This window comes from Dipodomys merriami, unplaced genomic scaffold, assembly GCF_024711535.1.
Source record: "Dipodomys merriami isolate MVZ:Mamm:240054 unplaced genomic scaffold, mDipMer1.0.p SCAF_1870, whole genome shotgun sequence".
Taxonomy (NCBI): domain Eukaryota; kingdom Metazoa; phylum Chordata; class Mammalia; order Rodentia; family Heteromyidae; genus Dipodomys; species Dipodomys merriami.
In genome coordinates, this window is record NW_027203238.1 from 8,965 (window position 1) to 26,626 (window position 17,662).

General features: G+C 41.7%; 1 long non-coding RNA gene across 1 annotated transcript; it reads left to right on the forward strand.

Moving 5' to 3' along the window:
• The first annotated feature begins 5,121 nt into the window (after nucleotides 1–5,121).
• LOC138830276 (uncharacterized) lies at nucleotides 5,122–17,662 on the forward strand. The gene is made up of 3 exons (XR_011372952.1): nucleotides 5,122–5,323; nucleotides 7,842–7,994; nucleotides 15,125–17,662. It is a non-coding gene; the product is annotated as an uncharacterized lncRNA (long non-coding RNA).

Below are 17,662 nucleotides of genomic sequence, written 5' to 3' on the forward strand. Positions count from 1 at the left end.
AGTTCAAACTCTATTATGGAAAAAACAAATATTCCCCCATTTTACAAAAATCTTTTTCTAACACCAAAGCCAAATTAGTTTGCATAATGTACATCATTTGTGTGCAGAATATGTCAACAAATTACTGTTGTTTTAATACAACATATGTTCCTCCTTCTATGAATTTGCCCTTTTGGGATTCACATTTAATAATATCCTGGCTATAAAAGCCCACTGTGAAAGTGTGCCTTTTGTTATTGTTGACTGAATAATTAGAATGATGATGTTGACTGTTTAAAAAATGACCTTTTGGTATGGTGGTTATAATTGCCTTTACTCCTGAGACAGAAGAGTGCTTGAATTGGCTGAGGTGAAATTCCAGCTTAGTGAAATAACTCTAATAAATGGTATTTGACTGTGGGAACTAACATGTAGTTACAATTCAAATTTAAATAGATAAAATGTTTTCTTTTTCCAATTTGAAAAAGGACCATAGGGGAACTATCTGTTCCTGAATCAGAGTAGGAAACCCAAGGAGGACTTTCTGCTTTCTACCACCCAGGGAATGTGGGAGGAATTCTTAGTAACTATAGCAGAGGAGGGGATCATGACTGGGAAGATTTTTTTTTAGAGGAGAATCTGTGCATGTGTAAAATTGTTATCCCATAATGTAAGTATATGAATGAGATGTGACCTGTGTGCATGAGGCCCTAGTAGGACTTTATTGCCCAAAGGTCAAGCTAAAGGCACAAGGGGTTCCACTACACACATACCTCAATTTCCATTAGAACTGGCCTAGAATTGTAAGCACTCCCTGACCACAAAGGAAGTGGCATGGGAGGTACTGGGGAAGAGGAAGAGCTCAAGGTGTCTAGGCACCCATGACTAGGAGAGGGGTGTTGATCTGTGCATTCTTTCTCTGGGATGTGGGAGTATTAACATTTAGATTAATTTCTCAAGTTGTGCTATCGGATTTCTCTCTCTGGCCAGCTCACTTTAAATGGCTGTAACGCCTAAGGTCTCCTGTGAACTCCAGAAGTAGAAATGTTTGGGGAGAAGGGATTGAATCCATTCCGTCTTCCCTCAGCACCTCTGCACAGACCTTCTCTGTGTTCAGAATGGCAATGCATTTGTAAAGGTGTAAGCCTTTACATTCCCAGGACCTTAAAAGGGCAGTTTCTCCAGGTCTGTGAATGGGGCAATTGCTTGGCCAGGTCAGAGATAGAACCTCCTCCCTCCTCCTCCTCTACCTCCTCCTCCTCTACCTATTCCTCCATTCCCTCCTCCTCCTTCTCTCCTTCTTCCTCCTCCTCCTTCTTCCTCCTCCTCCTCCCCTCCTCCTCCTCCTCCTCCTCCTCCTCTTCCTCCTCCTCCTCTTCTTCTTCTTCTTCTCCTTCTTCTTCTTCTTCTTCTTCTTCTTCTTCTTCTTCTTCTTCTTCTTCTTCTTCTTCTTCTTCTTCTTCTTCTTCTTCTTCTTCTTCTTCTTCTTCTTCTTCTTCTCCTTCTTCTTCTATTCTTCTTCTTCTTCCTCCTCTTTTTCTTCTTCTATTCTTCTTCTATTCTTCTTCTCTCCTTTCCTCCTTCCCTTCCCTGAAAGAATTCCAGCCACCCCATATTTGGGAAGTAAGTCTAAATTTATTGATAATGCTAAGTTTGGTGTCTGTATATGCTTTGTAAAATAAAACAAAAAAAGTCTTATGCATTGCTTGCCAAAAAAGATGTGTTTTTTCTCTTTGAAAGACTTAACTCTGAGATGTCTCAGGACAGCACAATTTCAGACATATATACTCCTGTGCATCTGTTGGTCTGCCGAGGTGACAATAAAGACTCCTATAATTTGGCTCAGCCTCCTAAGTAGCTACGATTACTGGTGGGAGCCACTGCATTTCTGTTCACATCAAATAAGCATGCAACTGTTTCAAGTCAAGTACACTGAAGGGAGAGATTGGGAGAAGAAATCTGGGGTTTGCAGGGTGGCTATCAGATGAATGATTCTAAATTACAGAGCGGAGACTGATTTATATGTAATCAATTTGGATTTGGTTTCCCATCTTTAAGTGTAAGAACCAGCCAGGCAGTTCATGTCTCTGCAACCAACTGAATTCAGTTCTGAGTCTCAATTTTCAAGTTGACGTGTTGGGGTCTCCCTCTCCTTGTCTCAAGAGGTAACGCTGATCAAAACGTATTGTATTTACTTATTAAATGGAAGATCCTATGCATAACTACCTAAAGATTATTCTTTAAAAAGAAATTTTTTTAAAAAGAGGAAAAAACTTTAGCAATGTGGCTTCAGTAGTTAATGTAACTAAAAAGGAAAAAATTTAAAGCCATAAAAGCTGGCCAAAGCAGGAACTTGTAACAGGATGTAACTAATACAAGGAGATAGGACTTAATTAAAATAGCTTTTTATTTCAAAGGTTATGCAAAGTTGTATGAGAGAAAGAAACCAAATTTTGACCAAAGATTGTAACTCTTTTTTTTGTCCTAGGACTTGAACTCAGGGCCTGGGCATTGTCCCTTCCTCAAGATTAGCATTCTAGTACTTTGAACCACAGGTCAACTCCTCATTTGGGGGTGGGTAATTGTACATAAAAGTCTCACAGACTTTCCTGCCGGGGCTGGTCTCAACCCTTGATCTTCAGATCTCAGCCTCCTGAATAGCCAGGATTACAGATATGAGGTACCAGGATATAGCTTGAAGACTGTAGTTCTTATATCCCCTTCCCCCAGTTATGTATTCAAAGCTACTGATCCTGTCTATATTTCTGAAGAAGGGCTGAAGTGCTGTCTTCCCCCCTGTCTACAAGGTAATAAATTTCCTTTCTCTCATCTTCACTGTGTGTCTTTATTTGGTTTATAGGGACAAGAGGCTGGAGCTGGTTTGTGGAATAGCTGGAAATTGGACCTAGGGTCTCCTATGCAGTAGTACACCAGCAATTCGTTCTACCATCAGGCTGTAACTTGAATGATATACCTGAGGGACAACCACATATGTCAAATGTCAGGTTTCTGAATAGAAGATTATTTTGAATTTTCTTTTGCAGGTTTTGTTTGTGGAGATGGCTGTAGTGGCATGCATGACCAGTTAAATTTCCTAGAGGACAAATGGGTAAGAGTGCATGGGGGAGGGGAGACAAGGAAGAGATGGAGGTCACTGGATTCTATTATATGGGAATAGTTTGCAAGATACAGAGAAGCCACATCTTGAGAGGTCAAATTGGGAATCTTTTTTTTTTTCTTTTGGTCAGTTGTGGGGCTTGAACTCTGGACCTGAGCACTGTCCCTCAGCTCTTCAACTTAAGATGAGTGCTCTACCACTTGAGCCACAGTGACAGTGTCACGGAATTTCCTGCCTGGGCTAGCTTTGAACTGTGATCTTCAGATCTCAGCCTCCTTAGTAGCTAAGATTATAGGTGTGAGCCATCAGCGCTTGGCTGGGAGTCTTCAGTAAAATGTCGGTGACTACAGGTAGACTCCTGTCCCAAAGACCTGCAGCCCAGAACAGAGCTTGCACAAAGCTTTTAAAGGCAAAAACCATGTTGTGGGTGGGGACAAAGCTCACCACAAGCTAACCATATAAGATAACAATCAGAGGTGAGCATTCTCTATAGCAAAACTTTCCTGGGGCTAAACAGGATGACATGTATGCAACCCAAAAAATGGCCTGTCTCACCTCAAGGCTTTTCAAGAAGGTTCCCCTAACAAGTTCTCTTTTGGTTGTTGTTGTTGTTGTTGCCACTCATGGGTGCTGTCCCTTGAGCTTTTTTGCTCAAGGGTAGCACTCTACCTCTTTTGGGTTTTTTTGGTCGGGTCATGCGGCCTGAACTCTGGGCCTGGGCACTGTCCCTCAGCTCTTCAGCTCAAGGCTAGCACTCTACCACTTGAGCCACAACACCACTTCTGGCTTTTTTTCTTTTTGCTTATATGGTGTTGAGGAATCGAACCCAGGGCCTCATGCATGCAAGGCAAGTGCTCTACCACTGAGCCACCTTCCCAGCCCCCACTCTACCTCTTTGATTCAGTTTTTCTGATTGTTAATTCGAGATGATATAAATCTCACAGACTTTCCTGTCCAGTCTGGCTTTGAAACACAGTTCCCAGATCTCAGCCTCTTGAGTAGCTACATTTACAGGTGTGAGTCACCAGTGCCCAGCTTGTATCTAACTCTTGAGTGTTTTTTGTCATCTGCTTGTCACTGTATGCTCAAATCAGCCATCAAAATTGAAAACAATAGCATTAGGTGTGCTCAGAAAAAGAGCCTGTTCTCCTGTGAGTGATTTCATGACTTTCCCCAGGGGTGGCCAGACCTGTACTCAGTCCACAGAGACACCATGGCCTTCTTCTGATGGACTCTAAAGCTTGAAGAGGGAGCCCCATCACCAGCTGCACTTTGTGGACATTATTGCCCATGCGTCCAGAGTCACATAGGATACCCTGCTCCCTGGGAAAGAAAGGGAGGGAAACTCCAACACTTGGCAACTAGAAAATTGAGACTCAGAACTGCATTTAGTTGGATATAGAGCAATGAACTGCTTTGCTATTTCTTACACTTAAAGATGGGGAACCAAATCCATATTGATTACACACAAACTAGTCTCTACTCTGTAGTTCAGAATCATTCATCGGATAGCCACACTGCAAGCCCCAAGATTTATTCTCCCAATTCTCTCTTCAGAGGCCTTGATTGGAAACAGTTCCATGCATATTTGATGTGAACAGAAAGGCAGTGGCTCCCACCTGTAATCCTAGCTACTCAGGAGGCTGAGGTCTAAGTATACTGGTTTGAAGCCAGCCCAGATAGAAAAATCTATGGGATTCTTATCTCCAACTAATGAGCAAAAAGCTAAAAGTAGAGTTTACTCAAGTGGTAAAATGCTAGCCTTGGGGAAAAAAAAAACTAAAGGACAGCCAGACCTTGGAGTTCAGTCTCTGTACTAGAATAAAAAGAAAAGGAAGGAAGGACAGGGAGGAAGGAAGGAAGTAAAGAAGAGGGAGGAAGTAAAGAAGAGGGAGGAAGGAAGAAGGACAAAGAAAAAGGGTGGGAGGAAAGAAGAGGGGGTTAGAGGGAGAGAAGAAGGGAAGGAAACCTAGTCTCATATGTATCACTATGGTTCTATCTCTAGCCAAGTAATTGCTTCGTTCAGAGACCTGGAGGAAGTTAATACTCTTTAAAGGTCCTGGGAATGTAAACGCTTACACCTTTACAAATGCACTTCCATTCTGCTGAAGAGAAAGGGTCTGTGCAGGAGCTCTGAGGGTAGATGGAATGGATGCAGTCCTTCTCTGCAAACATCATTTCTACTTTGAGGTTCACTGGAGACCTCAGTAGTTACAGCCATTTAAAGTGAGTTGGCAAAGAGAGAAATCCAATAACACAACTGGCATGAGAAATTAATCTACAGGTTAATACTTTCACATCCCAGACTCCTCTGGGCCCAGGGTTTGAAAGAACTGTAGCCGACTGCAATGTTAGCAGAGGGAATTGCTAGTCAAGGGCACCCTGAGAAGAGATGAAGATCTCGTTCCTGATAGGATGGAATTCAATTAGAAACTGGTCACACCCCACCCAAGTTTTTCAAAGCAAACCAGCCTATGGCCTTTCCCTGATGCCTATGCCCAACGTCCAACAGAGACAGACATGTGGCATTTTCTGTTTCTTTTTGGAGTCCCAGGTTGGGAAAAGCATGTACTCAGATAGGACAATGGGAGAACTGAGCATCTACATCAGGATACCACCAAAAAAAAATGTATACCAAAAACTAATGGACAACAAATCAAAAGAGCTGCTTTTACTAGTACTCTGCTGCTGCTGCTGCTGCTGCTGCTGTTCTGTTTTGTTCTGTTGCTCTAGCTACTGAGCCAGTATGGTGGAGTGGGGATTTTGCTGATTGGCTGTCTCCCTTTTCATGGACCCTGTTGATGGGTTGTCTCTATTACAGACCATGGTTGGAAAGTTGCATACATGGGGAATATCTTGGGAGCATCTTCCACTTAGTCCCTTTCTTGCTCTTGGTGCACCTGGTCATTTTCTCCTGGCTATTGTGATTTCTCTGTCCACCATGTTTCCTTAAATGGGATCTCCACACTGGCTTCCATCTGACAGCTATAGAAACACATGTTCCTCAATTGGGAATGTTTTCCTAAGTCTACCTGTCCATCAATGGGAACCAGTGAACCTGGTTAGCTCTGAAAGTGAGTCGAAGGAATCTGTACTCAAATACTCATGGCAATGAGAGGAGTTGTTACCATTTGGGAGTGAATTTCATACGTGCAATTGCAAAACCCTGTTTTCCCTAACTTCAAGAAACTTGTTTAAGCATGATTGCAAATGAGAAACAGTTGTAATGAAAATAAAATTCAAGAACATATGTTGCTTTTTTTTAGTCAAATGTTATTTTATTTAAAGATATAAGTAAAGCAGGTGTTAGTACAATGTCAAGGACACTGAAGACACAGTAGTTTAAAAAGATCCCTTATGAACCCCACACTATGGTGAAAAGATGAATATTAATCAAATTGTACTAATGAAACTGCACTGAGGGTTCTTCAAAAAATAGCCATCTCATTCCTGTCATCCTAGCTAAACAGGAGGCTGAGATCTAAGGATCATGGTTCAAAGCCAGCTACAGCAGGGAAATCTATAATGTTCCTATCTCCAATCAACCAGGAAAGAGCTAGAAGTGGTTCAAGTGACAGAGTACTAGCCTTGAGTAAAAAATGCTAAGAGATAGCACCCGGCCCTGAGTTCAAATCTTAGTACCAGCAAAAAAGAAAAGAAAAGAAATGGAGAGAGGGATTGGAGAAAGGAGAAGGAGTGTGGGGAAGGAGGGATGGAGAAAAAAGAGAGAGCAGAGCTTTGTTGTGTTTGAGTGATATGTGACCTAAAATGACACATGATAGGAAAGTAGCCCTGAGAAAGGAAGGGAGGGAAAGGGGAGGGGTGTAATAAAGAGTTTTGCGGGACTGGGAAAGTGGCTCAGTGTTAGAGTGCTTGCCTTGCATGCATGAAGCCCTGGGTTCGATTCCCCAGCACCACTTAAGCAAAAAGAAAAAGCCGGAAGTGGCACTGTGGCTCAAGTGGTAGAGTGCTAGCCTTGAGCTGAAGAGCTGAGGGACAGCACCCAGGCCCAGAGTTCAGGCCCCATGACCAGACCAAAAAAAAAAAAAGAGTTTTGCTGTATTTGAGCCATGTAAATGACCTAGTAATGACCTGGTCAAAGGCCCTTGAAATGGGACAGGAAAAGCAAATGCTTTGTTCTCTGCAGCAGTGGCAGCTAGCTGGACCTAAAGCTATTCTATGAGGTCATAAAAGGACTATAGGCCAGGTGTTTGGTGGCTCATGCCTGTAATCCTACCTACTCTGAAGGCTGAGATCTGAGGATCAAAGCCAGCTTGCACAGGAAAGTCCTTTAAGACTCTTATCTCCAATAAACTGCTCAGAAAAACCAGGATTTGTGCTGTGGTTCAAGTGGCAGAGCACTAGCGTTGAGCATAAAGAAGCTTAGGGTCAGGGCCCAGGTCCTGAGTTCAAGCCCCGGGACTGAAAAAAAAAAAAAAACTATACACAGTGGAAACATTTCTCAAAGGGAGGCAATAACAGCCTAAACAACCTTGCCTGGAAACAGGGGATAGAACTGGGTGGGCCCAAGTGTATGTTTCTAGAAAATTCTGACACATGATAAACTCAAAGAAAGAGCAATTGCTATTTCAAGAGGGAAATATGCAAGGTACCATAAACATCAAGAAGTTCTCATAGAAGTTTTTTAACCTTAGACTTAAAGCTACAAGGCCAGTTCTAGCCACGTGAATATTGACAGCTTAGAACACTGACTTTTCTTACCTGCTGTTTCCTTCATAGCCAGAGAGGCCCAATTATGTCACCGCCTTCAGCCCAGCAACAAACCATGCCTGCTAATGCTTTCACCCCACCAGTGGCCACCACTAGAGCTGCAGCAGATCCTGATCTTGCTGTGTCACTGCCTGGAGAACTCAAGGAATGAAATCCACAGCAAGGAGTAAGTGTTAAAAGTTTTCAATTTATGCATGTGAGAAGAGGAGAGAGAAAACGTTCTTGCTGGGTGAGAGGGGTCATGATAGCGGTTTGCCAACTAACTGGTTTAATCTATGGTGGGTTCTTTTCTTTTAATGTATATAGGTGTCATTTAACTTTTATGCTAATGATTTGCTGGAAGGTGACTTGCTCATTGGTCACGACCCATGATATTTTTAATTGGTCATTCCCTTTTAGCTCTTGGGGCATGGAATTACCTAAAGACATTTAAGACTATCCTACTTTCATTTTATCCAACCTATCTGGGTCAAAGGGAAGTTAGAATGCTTGGGAAGTTTTCTCAGATCATCTCTCTCTCTCTCTCTCTCTCTCTCTCTCTCTCTCTCTCTCTCTCTCTCTCTCTCTCTCTCTCTCTCTCTCTTTTATTTATTTTTTTGTTGGTTGTGGGGCCTAACTCTGGGCCTGGGTGCTATCCCTCAGCTCTTCAGCTCAAGAGTAGCACTCTACCACTTGAGCCACAGTACCACTTCTGGCCTTTTCTGCTTATGGGTGTTGAGGAATCAAACCCAGGATCTCATGCATGCAAGGCAAGCACTCTACCACTAAGCCACCTTCCCAGCCCTATTTTTCTTTTTTTTTTTTTTTAAGAGAAATCTTGCAGGCTTATTCCTGATTTCTTCTGCCTGACTAATCTACCTATTCCAAGATATCTCTTTCTTTCTTTCTTTCTTTTTCTTTTTCATTTTTGTCAGTCCTGGGGCTTGAACTCAGGGCCTCAGGGTTGTCCTTGAGCTCTTTTGCTCAATATGAGTGCTCTACACTTAGAGCGACAGTGCCACTTCCAGTTTTCCGGTGGTTAAATGGAGATAAGCGTCTCACAGAACTGAGCTGGCTTGGAGCATTGATCCTTAGATCTCAATTTCCTGAGTAGCTATGATTACAGGCGTACCAGCTCCCAATACTACAGTTCTTTACATCCACAGCACTTGTGTGAATGTAACATACTACATACAGTATAGTCTATGTGCTTTCTATTCCTGGGCATAAGGCCTGCTAATGGATTCACTACCTGTGGAAATGGCCTACGGTAGACTTTTTTGATTGAATGTTAGGCCCATTTCTCACAAATCCATTTTCTTCCCTTCTTTTTTCAAATATGTAAGCAGCACCAAGTTTTTATTTTCTCACATGTTGCTCATCCAGTACGGGCTTTGTAGGTGCCTCCTCTAGTCACCTTCTCCTTTCCCCAGTACATCTGAACATCACCCCTGAAAGCTATAAGGTCTGGAAGGAGCAGCTGGCTGCTCCTTTATATTTGAGCTTAAGTGAATTAGAATGATCCCATCTCTGATCAGTCAATTCCAGGCGAGGCCTAATGTGGAAGAAAGAGCCTTCCTCCGGGATTTATTTATTTATCTATCTTTAAGTAGTTGTACAAAGAGGTTTCAATTCAACACATCAGTTTAGAAGCGCAGGGCATCTTTTGAAAAAAAAATTTGGTTTTTGGTTTGAACTCAGAGCCTAGTCGCTGTCCCTGAGCTTCTTTACCCAAGGCTAGCCCTCTGCCACTTTGAGCTACAGCTCCCCTGCTGGTTTTCTTGTAGTTATTTGGAGATAATCTCATGGAATTTCCTGCTCAGGCCAGTTTGGAACCTTTATCCTCAAATCTCAGCCTCCTGAGTAGCTAGGATTATGGGCAAGAGCCATCAGCTATCAGCTGTACAATGCATCTTGATCCACGCCATTCCTTCCATCATTCTTCCCATCTCTCAACCCCACCCAAGTTACCTAGTTCCATTTTCACAGATGTACATTGAATATGATGATTGCATTCTCCAACCCTTCCTCTCTCCATCCCTCCACATCGTACCACCTCATCCACCTACCCCCCACCTCAAGTTCCAGCTTCCTGTTATCCATTTTGTTATAGTTTTTCAAAGAATTCTCCCCTGCATATACCATGTTATTTCCGTTAATGATATACCATATACTTTAGTTAATTCTTTTGTAGTATGTATCTCTGTGTGTGTGTGTGTGTGTGTGTGTGTGTGTGTGTGTGTGTGTGTGTGTGTGTGTGTGTGTGTATATATATATATATGCACATGACTCAGTGTGTGCTTATATATATTTATAAATGAGGTCTGTCTTCCATCTATGAGAAAGAACATGTGATCTTTTGTCTTTCTGGACCAGAGTTACTTCCTTTAACATAATTTTTTAGCCTGACACCAGTGGCTTACACCTGTAATCCTAGCTACTTAGGAGGCTGAGATCTGAGGATCACGGCCCAAAGCCAGCCTAGGCAGGAGGGTCCATGAGACTCTTATCCTCAATGAACCACCAGAAAACTGGTCACTATGGCTCAAAGGCTAGCCTTGAGCAGAAAAAGCTCAGGAACAGCACTCAGACCCAAGTTCAAGCCCTCCATCCAACAGAAACAAAAACAACTATAATTTTCCCCAGGCCCATTCATTTCTAGAGAGCTTCCTTTTCTCCCTGTATAGGCATTTGCAATTGCTGGCTACAGAAAAAGCTATTTTAACTCAAAAAAGTCTGGTACCGCACAGGGCTAAGGGGAGAGGTGAAATGATATAGACAGATCCTTCATGATATTATTAAAATGCAGAATCCTGCTAGCCTTGAAATTCATTTAAATGCTGTACTTGCCAGTTCTATGAGCCTATAAATCCCCTTTATTGTTTAAATCAATTTGCTCAGGGACAGCGACTAGGCTCTGAGTTCAAACCAAAAACCAAATTTTTTTTTCAAAAGATGCCCTGCGCTTCTAAACTGATGTGTTGAATTGAAACCTCTTTGTACAACTACTTAAAGATAGATAAATAAATAAATCCCGGAGGAAGGCTCTTTCTTCCACTTTTTTCTTATTTGTAACTCTAATGCGCCCCAAATGCTATTGACCATTCCATTAAGGATAGCAATTTGACATGTTCAAAAGTCTGAAAAGTGTGTATTACCCTCCAAGTCAGTACTTCCTCATCTCAGAATTTATCCTAGGTAAACAGTTGAGTGGCTATGAAGATATTTACATGCTTAAGCCCATACATAATGTTTCTCAGAACAGCTAAATACTGAAAGTTATGTAAATTGAAATATAAAGACACTGCCAAACACTGTCCAGCTCATGGATTATGCTAAATGAAATAACTACACATAGTTGACAGTGAAAGCTAGACCTCACTGATTAACTGGTTTTAATAATCTACTCTTATTTAAAAATATAGAACAACGATGATGTATTAAAAAAAAACCTTTTAAGTATCAAGGTCATTACTTCAGAGCTTCTCATCCCTGTCTATATATTAATTATCTAGGAAAACCACTTAAAATTGGGCTCTCTGGTGATATGCATTTGAGTGGTTCAAGTGTACAGTGAAAAGTAAAAATTATTATTTTTTTAACCAGTAACTGGGCTTGAATTTGCTGCTTATGGCTAAGTGCACTACTGTATGAACCATTTCTCCAGCCTTGCTTTTTGTTGGTTATTTTGGTGATGGATTTTTGCAGACATTTTTGCCCAGTCAGGCCTCAAACTACAATCCTCTCAGTCTTAGTCTCTTGAATAGCTAGGATTTCAGACACAAGCCATTAGTGCCCACCTTACTACTTCTTTAATCCTCAGTTTTGCAGTTTTGACAATTCTTCTAAATATTACTAGTGTCACCTGCCTTGTGTGGATGATCAGATCTCAGATAACTTGTTAGTGGCTTGTGATATAGAAGGGTCTAGACTGTATGCAGAGAAATTTGATTTTAAAAGCCATCATGTTGACAGTAACATTGAATTGTCTTTTAGTGCATGAGGATCAACATGAGAGGAATTCTGGAGCAAAGAAAAAAGACTGAAGCCAGGTACCAGTGGTTCATGCCTGTAATCTTAGCTACTCAGGAGGCTGAGATTTGAAGATTGCAGTTCAAAACAGAAAAGTCAGAAAAGTTCAGAGCAGAAAAGTCCATGAGACTCTGATCTCCAATAAACTACTCAGAAATTGCCAGAAATGGTTCTGTAGCTCAAGAGGTAGAGCACTACCTTTCATCAGAAAAAGCTTTATTTATTCAAGGATGTGGGCTGAATGTTGAGCTAGCCAGCAAGAATTAGATTGACTACAGAAGGAAAGTAAGGTAGTTCAGAACCATTAACGGTAGGAGGATCAACTAGCTTCTAGGTATGGTTACATTTAGAACTCGTGTTTCTTACTGGTCATCATATGGAAAACTCTAGAAAGTGTCAGACAGAAGGTGGTGTTCTGTCTTTGTGTGAAACCCTGAAGAGCCTCAGAAGGAGATGGAATACTTGTGTATGCTTGTGTGTGTGTACGCGCATGTGCACATACATGAACAGACTTAGGGTTTGAACTCTCGGCCTCGATGCAGTGTCTGAGCTTTTTTTTTTTTTTTTTTTTTTTGCTCAAGGCTGGCACTCTACCACTTGAGCCACAGCTCCATTTCTGCCTTTTTTTCTTGGTAGTTATTTGGAGATGAGAATCTCAGAGGCTTTCCTGCTTGGGCTGACTTTGAACCACAATCCTACCACTACTCAGCCTCCTGAGTAGCTTGGGTGACAGTTGTGAGCCGCTGGCAGCTGGCAAAGGATTGTTTTGAATAGTCTAGAACTTTGGTTGGGAGAGGGGAAATGGTGGTAATTATTGGCTGCAAATACTTGGAGAACTAAGATATGAAAATAGAATAGATACTTTTATGTGCAGCAGAGAAGATAAAACCAGAACCAGTGCAAAACTGGGAACTGGTGACTCACACCTATAATCCCAGCTACTCAGTAGGCTGATATCTGAAGAGAGTGGTTTGTAGACAGCCCAGGTAGGAAAGTCTGTGAGACTCATCTCCAATTAACCAACAAAAAGCTAGAAGTAGTGCTGTGGCTCAAGTGGTTGAGCACCAACATTGAGAAAAAAATTTAAAAAATCAAAAGCTAGGGGACAGTGTCCAGGCCCTGAGTTCTAGCATAATTCCAGTATGCATGTGCACGTGCTGTGTGTGTGTGTGTGTGTGTGTGTGTGTGTGTGTGTGGTGTGGTGTGCTGTGCGCGTGCGTGCACACACACATGCATATAGACACAATTTTTTAAAAAAGATCAATGCACAATTAAAGAAAAAAAGATCAAGAAACAGCTTTTAGCTTAATTTAGGTTGGTCCCAAATAGAATGCATACACTTGTATAGAAGGAGGTTGTCCAGTCCTGGGAATGTTCATGTTATTCTGTTTCATAGGCTAGAATGCTTTCTAAATGGATTATCTAATTTGATCTCCCTAGGGGGGAAAATACATTTAGTCCCATTTCGTGGATGAGTGTCCAGACCTCAGGAATCCTACTTTCTCTGCCCAAAACAAAACAGTGGTGTGTGGGTCACAATCACACACACTCCTTTTCCAGGTTTTTCATTCATCTTGTTGCTACAGAGATGGGGGATAGGTAGATTCCAGTTTCTTTCTGAGTTTTCTCTTTTCTGAGAGTCCAGGGTATAGCATCTCTGCTTTTCACTTCCAGCGTCTACACATGTAGTGCAGTGACTGACCGCCTGCTTCCTCCTGAGTCTTAGGTGACTAATCTAAGTTTTTGAAAGGCCAATTATACAGTGTATACCTGGAAAATTTCAACTTTGTATTTCCTTCCAGTCTACTAGAATCTTCTCTTTCTCCTCCTCCTCCTCTTCCTTCTTTTGTACCAATCCTGGGGCTTAAACTTAGGGCCATGGTGCTGTTCTCGAGCTTTCTGGGGCAAGGCTAGTACTCTAAAACTTGAGCTGCACTTCTGACTTTTTTATTTAGTCGTTTATTGGAGATAAGAGTCTCATAGGCTTTCCTGTTCAGGCTGGTTTTGAACCTTGATCCTTAGATCTTAGCTCCTAAGTAGGTAGGATTATAAGAGTGAGCCACTGGTGCCTGGTTTTATTATTCTCTTTATACACAGTTGTAGTCTGTCTCTCAAGGTGCAGCTCAAATCTCATCACCCCCTAGAGCCTTCTTAGGGAATGAAATTTGGGACTTCTTTGAGCACCTGTAGTATGTATCCTGTGTCCTGTTTGTCTCAAGTCATGGAAATTCTGCTCTCCATGCTTCACATATGCCAGCCATAGCTTCTTGCTTGTGCTGTGGAATCCTCTATGGTGTATTTTCTTCTCCTTTTCTGGGGAACTGCACACCACCCACGGCAAAGCTGGAGTTGACCCAAAAAAAGGTAAGCAACTACTTGATGATTTTTTGTTTATCTCCGTGGTGTTTTGATCTTCTTATTAATAACATCTTACAATATGCCCCAAAACATTATAGAACTTCAACTCCAGCACTCAACCATCTTGTGTTTGACTTGTGGCTCTGCTACTTTCTATAAATGTGATCTTTTTTTGTCAGTCATGGGGTTTTAACTCAGGCTCTGGGTCATGTCCCTGAGCTTTTTTGCTCAAGGGTAGCACTCTACCACTTTGAGTCACAGTTCCACTTCCTGTTTTTTGGGGGTATTCTCATGGGAGGTTGGCATAAGACAAAGAAGTGTACACCCTGGCTAGTTTCTTAGGACTGGGTCACCAGGGCATTTCATTTTCCTTAGAAGATACTGGAGCCTCAGCAGTTTGCTTACTGAGAGGCTAGGATGACAGGCATGAGCCAGTGGCACCTAACAATGACCCTCATCTAAGTGAGGCCCTATGAAATCACATTTCCCATTAATAAATAAGGGTTCAATAGCCATCTTGCAGGCCTGTGAAGTAATGTAGGTAGAGGAAAGGCTGCAACTTGAACTTGAATTCAAGGCCTTAGTGCTGTCCTTTTGATGCTCAGTGCTAGCACTCTACCCTTTGAGCCACAGGTCCAATTCTGTCCTTTTGCTGATTAATTGAAGATGAGTGGCTTTAGAGTTTACTGACTAGACTGGCTTCCAACTGTGATCCTCAGATATTAGCTAGGATTACAGACATTTACTTTGGACAGATGCATACAAGCCTCTTCACAGAATTTTCACAGTATTGTAGAGACATATCTCATCAGTTTCTCCATCACTTTTCTACTACCATGTAGGACTTAGCCAGTCCCATAGGTGTCCTCTTAGTTCAGAAAAGGAGAACCATAGAGTTGACTTCCTTCTCTCTTCTTATTGGTACAGATCCCTTCACCATAACTGGGAGGAAGATGAACAAGTAAACCAGTAAGTGGATGTTGACACAAAAAGAAGTTCTGTTCCTGAAAACTGGGTATCTTTGAGGCTTCTGAACCAAAGTGCAAGTTTGTTTGTCTACCACTTATGAGGGTTGAGGCTTGGCACTTCAGTGAATGCCAAATGACACAGTTGTGAATGTGGTTGCAATTGTGGATTCTAGTGGATGACAGGGAAAGCAGTGTGCAGAAAATCAGATCCTGTGCAGAAACAACATTCTCACTGCCTATCACAGGGTGAATTTTGGAGAATTGTCTTTCAGAAGCTCCTGGAAGTATGTTGTGATGATCATTCTGCTCCCAGGAGTCTCCTTCCTTTCTCAACAGGCAAGTCTGCATATGTGATGGACAGCCACAGCATGAGTCCTGGCAGAAAGGGGCTGTGGTAGAAGGCTCAAGATTGGGAGGTCAGGCTCTCACTTTCCTTGTCACCAATCTGCCCACAGCAGCATTTGTTTCATCTTCACTGTGTGGATGGACTTATACAACGATGAATTCTATGAGCGTAAGGACCATGACACCCTGAAAGAACTTACACAGTATGGCAAATTCAACTTGCCCTCTTCAGACTGGTCTTCCCCTTACATATTCTTCTTGACAAGTTGGAGGATTGTGTGACCAGTGAGTCCAAGAAAAAGGGAAGAAGTCCTTGTTTAGATGCCTCAAAGCCTGTGAGTAGGGATGGAACCTGGGTGTCTAGGGATGGGCCTGAATGGCCAAGAGCCCCTAGTACTACCTGGCTTGGCAAAATGTTCTTTTATGGATATTCTCTGCCAGGTAATTTTTCTTTTTGAAAATACATGAACATAGCCACTCATCAGTGTTCAGTCCAACTTCAAACTATACTGATCCCCCATTAGATCCTCATGGAAGTTTAGTTGCACCTTAACTTCTAGAGTCCACTCTAAAATCCTGTGCTTATTTCCATTCTCAGGTTAGCATTACTGTAGAGAAGCTTCTCTTGAACTCCAGATAAGGAATCTATTAGTGATGTTGGTGATGGTGACCAATGGAGATCTGGAACCATCCCTGCACTCCAGAAAGCATGTGAACATAGAGGGGTTTGTTCCATTGGTAGCAAAGCCCAAACAGGTTTTGAGTCCTGTGCACATTCCAGTGGTTCTGAACCCCACATGTGATGCAGGTGTACCTGCATGAACCACCAAGGAAGAACATGATCCAGGATGACTTCCATTGATGTTTAGAATCCACCTAGATCAGCTCCAAATTAGTCAAATCAGCACTTGTTTTGTTGTGCAGGATAAAGTATTACCCATGGGGCTAATGGAAAATGCCCCCAGTCTATGTTCAGGGGAATCAATAAGTGCCCAGCCAGTGATATTTGGAAAAATCTGAGTTTCTACAAAATCATATAACGAGGTCCTAGAAAAGTTTTGAAACCTGACTTAAATGTGACAAGCAAAGAAATTTGCCAGTTTGAGGCAATTTAATATCCTGGGTGGTATTTATTGTCATTTTGGGAGTAGAAATCAGACATTTATGACCTACTAAAGTACTGTTCAATTGTGCTATAGGCTCTGAGTCCAGAGATTCAAATTTCTTTTTTTTTAATTTATTGTGAAAATACTGTACAGAGGGGTTACAATTACATGGGCAAGATTTCTATAACATATTAGCTCTCCATCATCTATACCTCCATTTCCAAGGAACACAAAGTTTTACAAGACTTCTACATTTCTACTTCTGTTTCCACAACTGTTCCATTTATATAATTGTTGGTTTGTAAATCTGGTAGTAGAGCTGCATACTGATAATCAACCACAGCTTTTGAAAAGGCAAATCTGAATGCCATCCCAGGGCAAAAACTGAACACCTCGTCTGAAAATTAACTGAAAACCACCTGCCTATGGCAGGGGTCAAGTAATAGAATACTTGCCTAGTCAACTTAAACTTCTGAGCTCTATGGCAGGACAGCTTCTTATTTTTTTCTCTCTCTCAGTGATTCCCAAATTGAGAACACAAAATTCCTTACAACATTGGATATTTTTTCCACAGTGTTTTTGTCCAGGATTAAAACAATCTGAAGATAATTTCTCCTACATCAGAACAAATAATAAAGCCTCTAGCTTCTTGGCTTCAGCATACCTGCTCACTCGGCTTAGTCTTCCAACTCTTCTAAAACTGAATCTTTCAAACTATTATTCCAGCCAGGTGCTTGTGGTTCACACCTGCAGTCGTAGATACCAGGATGAGCTCTGAAGATTACAATTGAAAGCCAGCCTGGGCAGAAATAATCTGCTCTAACCATCCAAAAAAAAGCTGGAAGTGGAGCTGTGGTTTAAGCACTAGAGTGCTTGTCTTGAGCAAAAAAGCTAATGGACGGCACACAGGCATTGAGTACAAGTCCTTGGTCAGAAAAAAACACAAAACCCCATTATTCATAAAAAAATATCTTTTTCTTGTTCAAACTGCTATAATTTTGTTTAAATTTTAATTTCAGATTTTAGTCCTTTATTTTTGTATTATT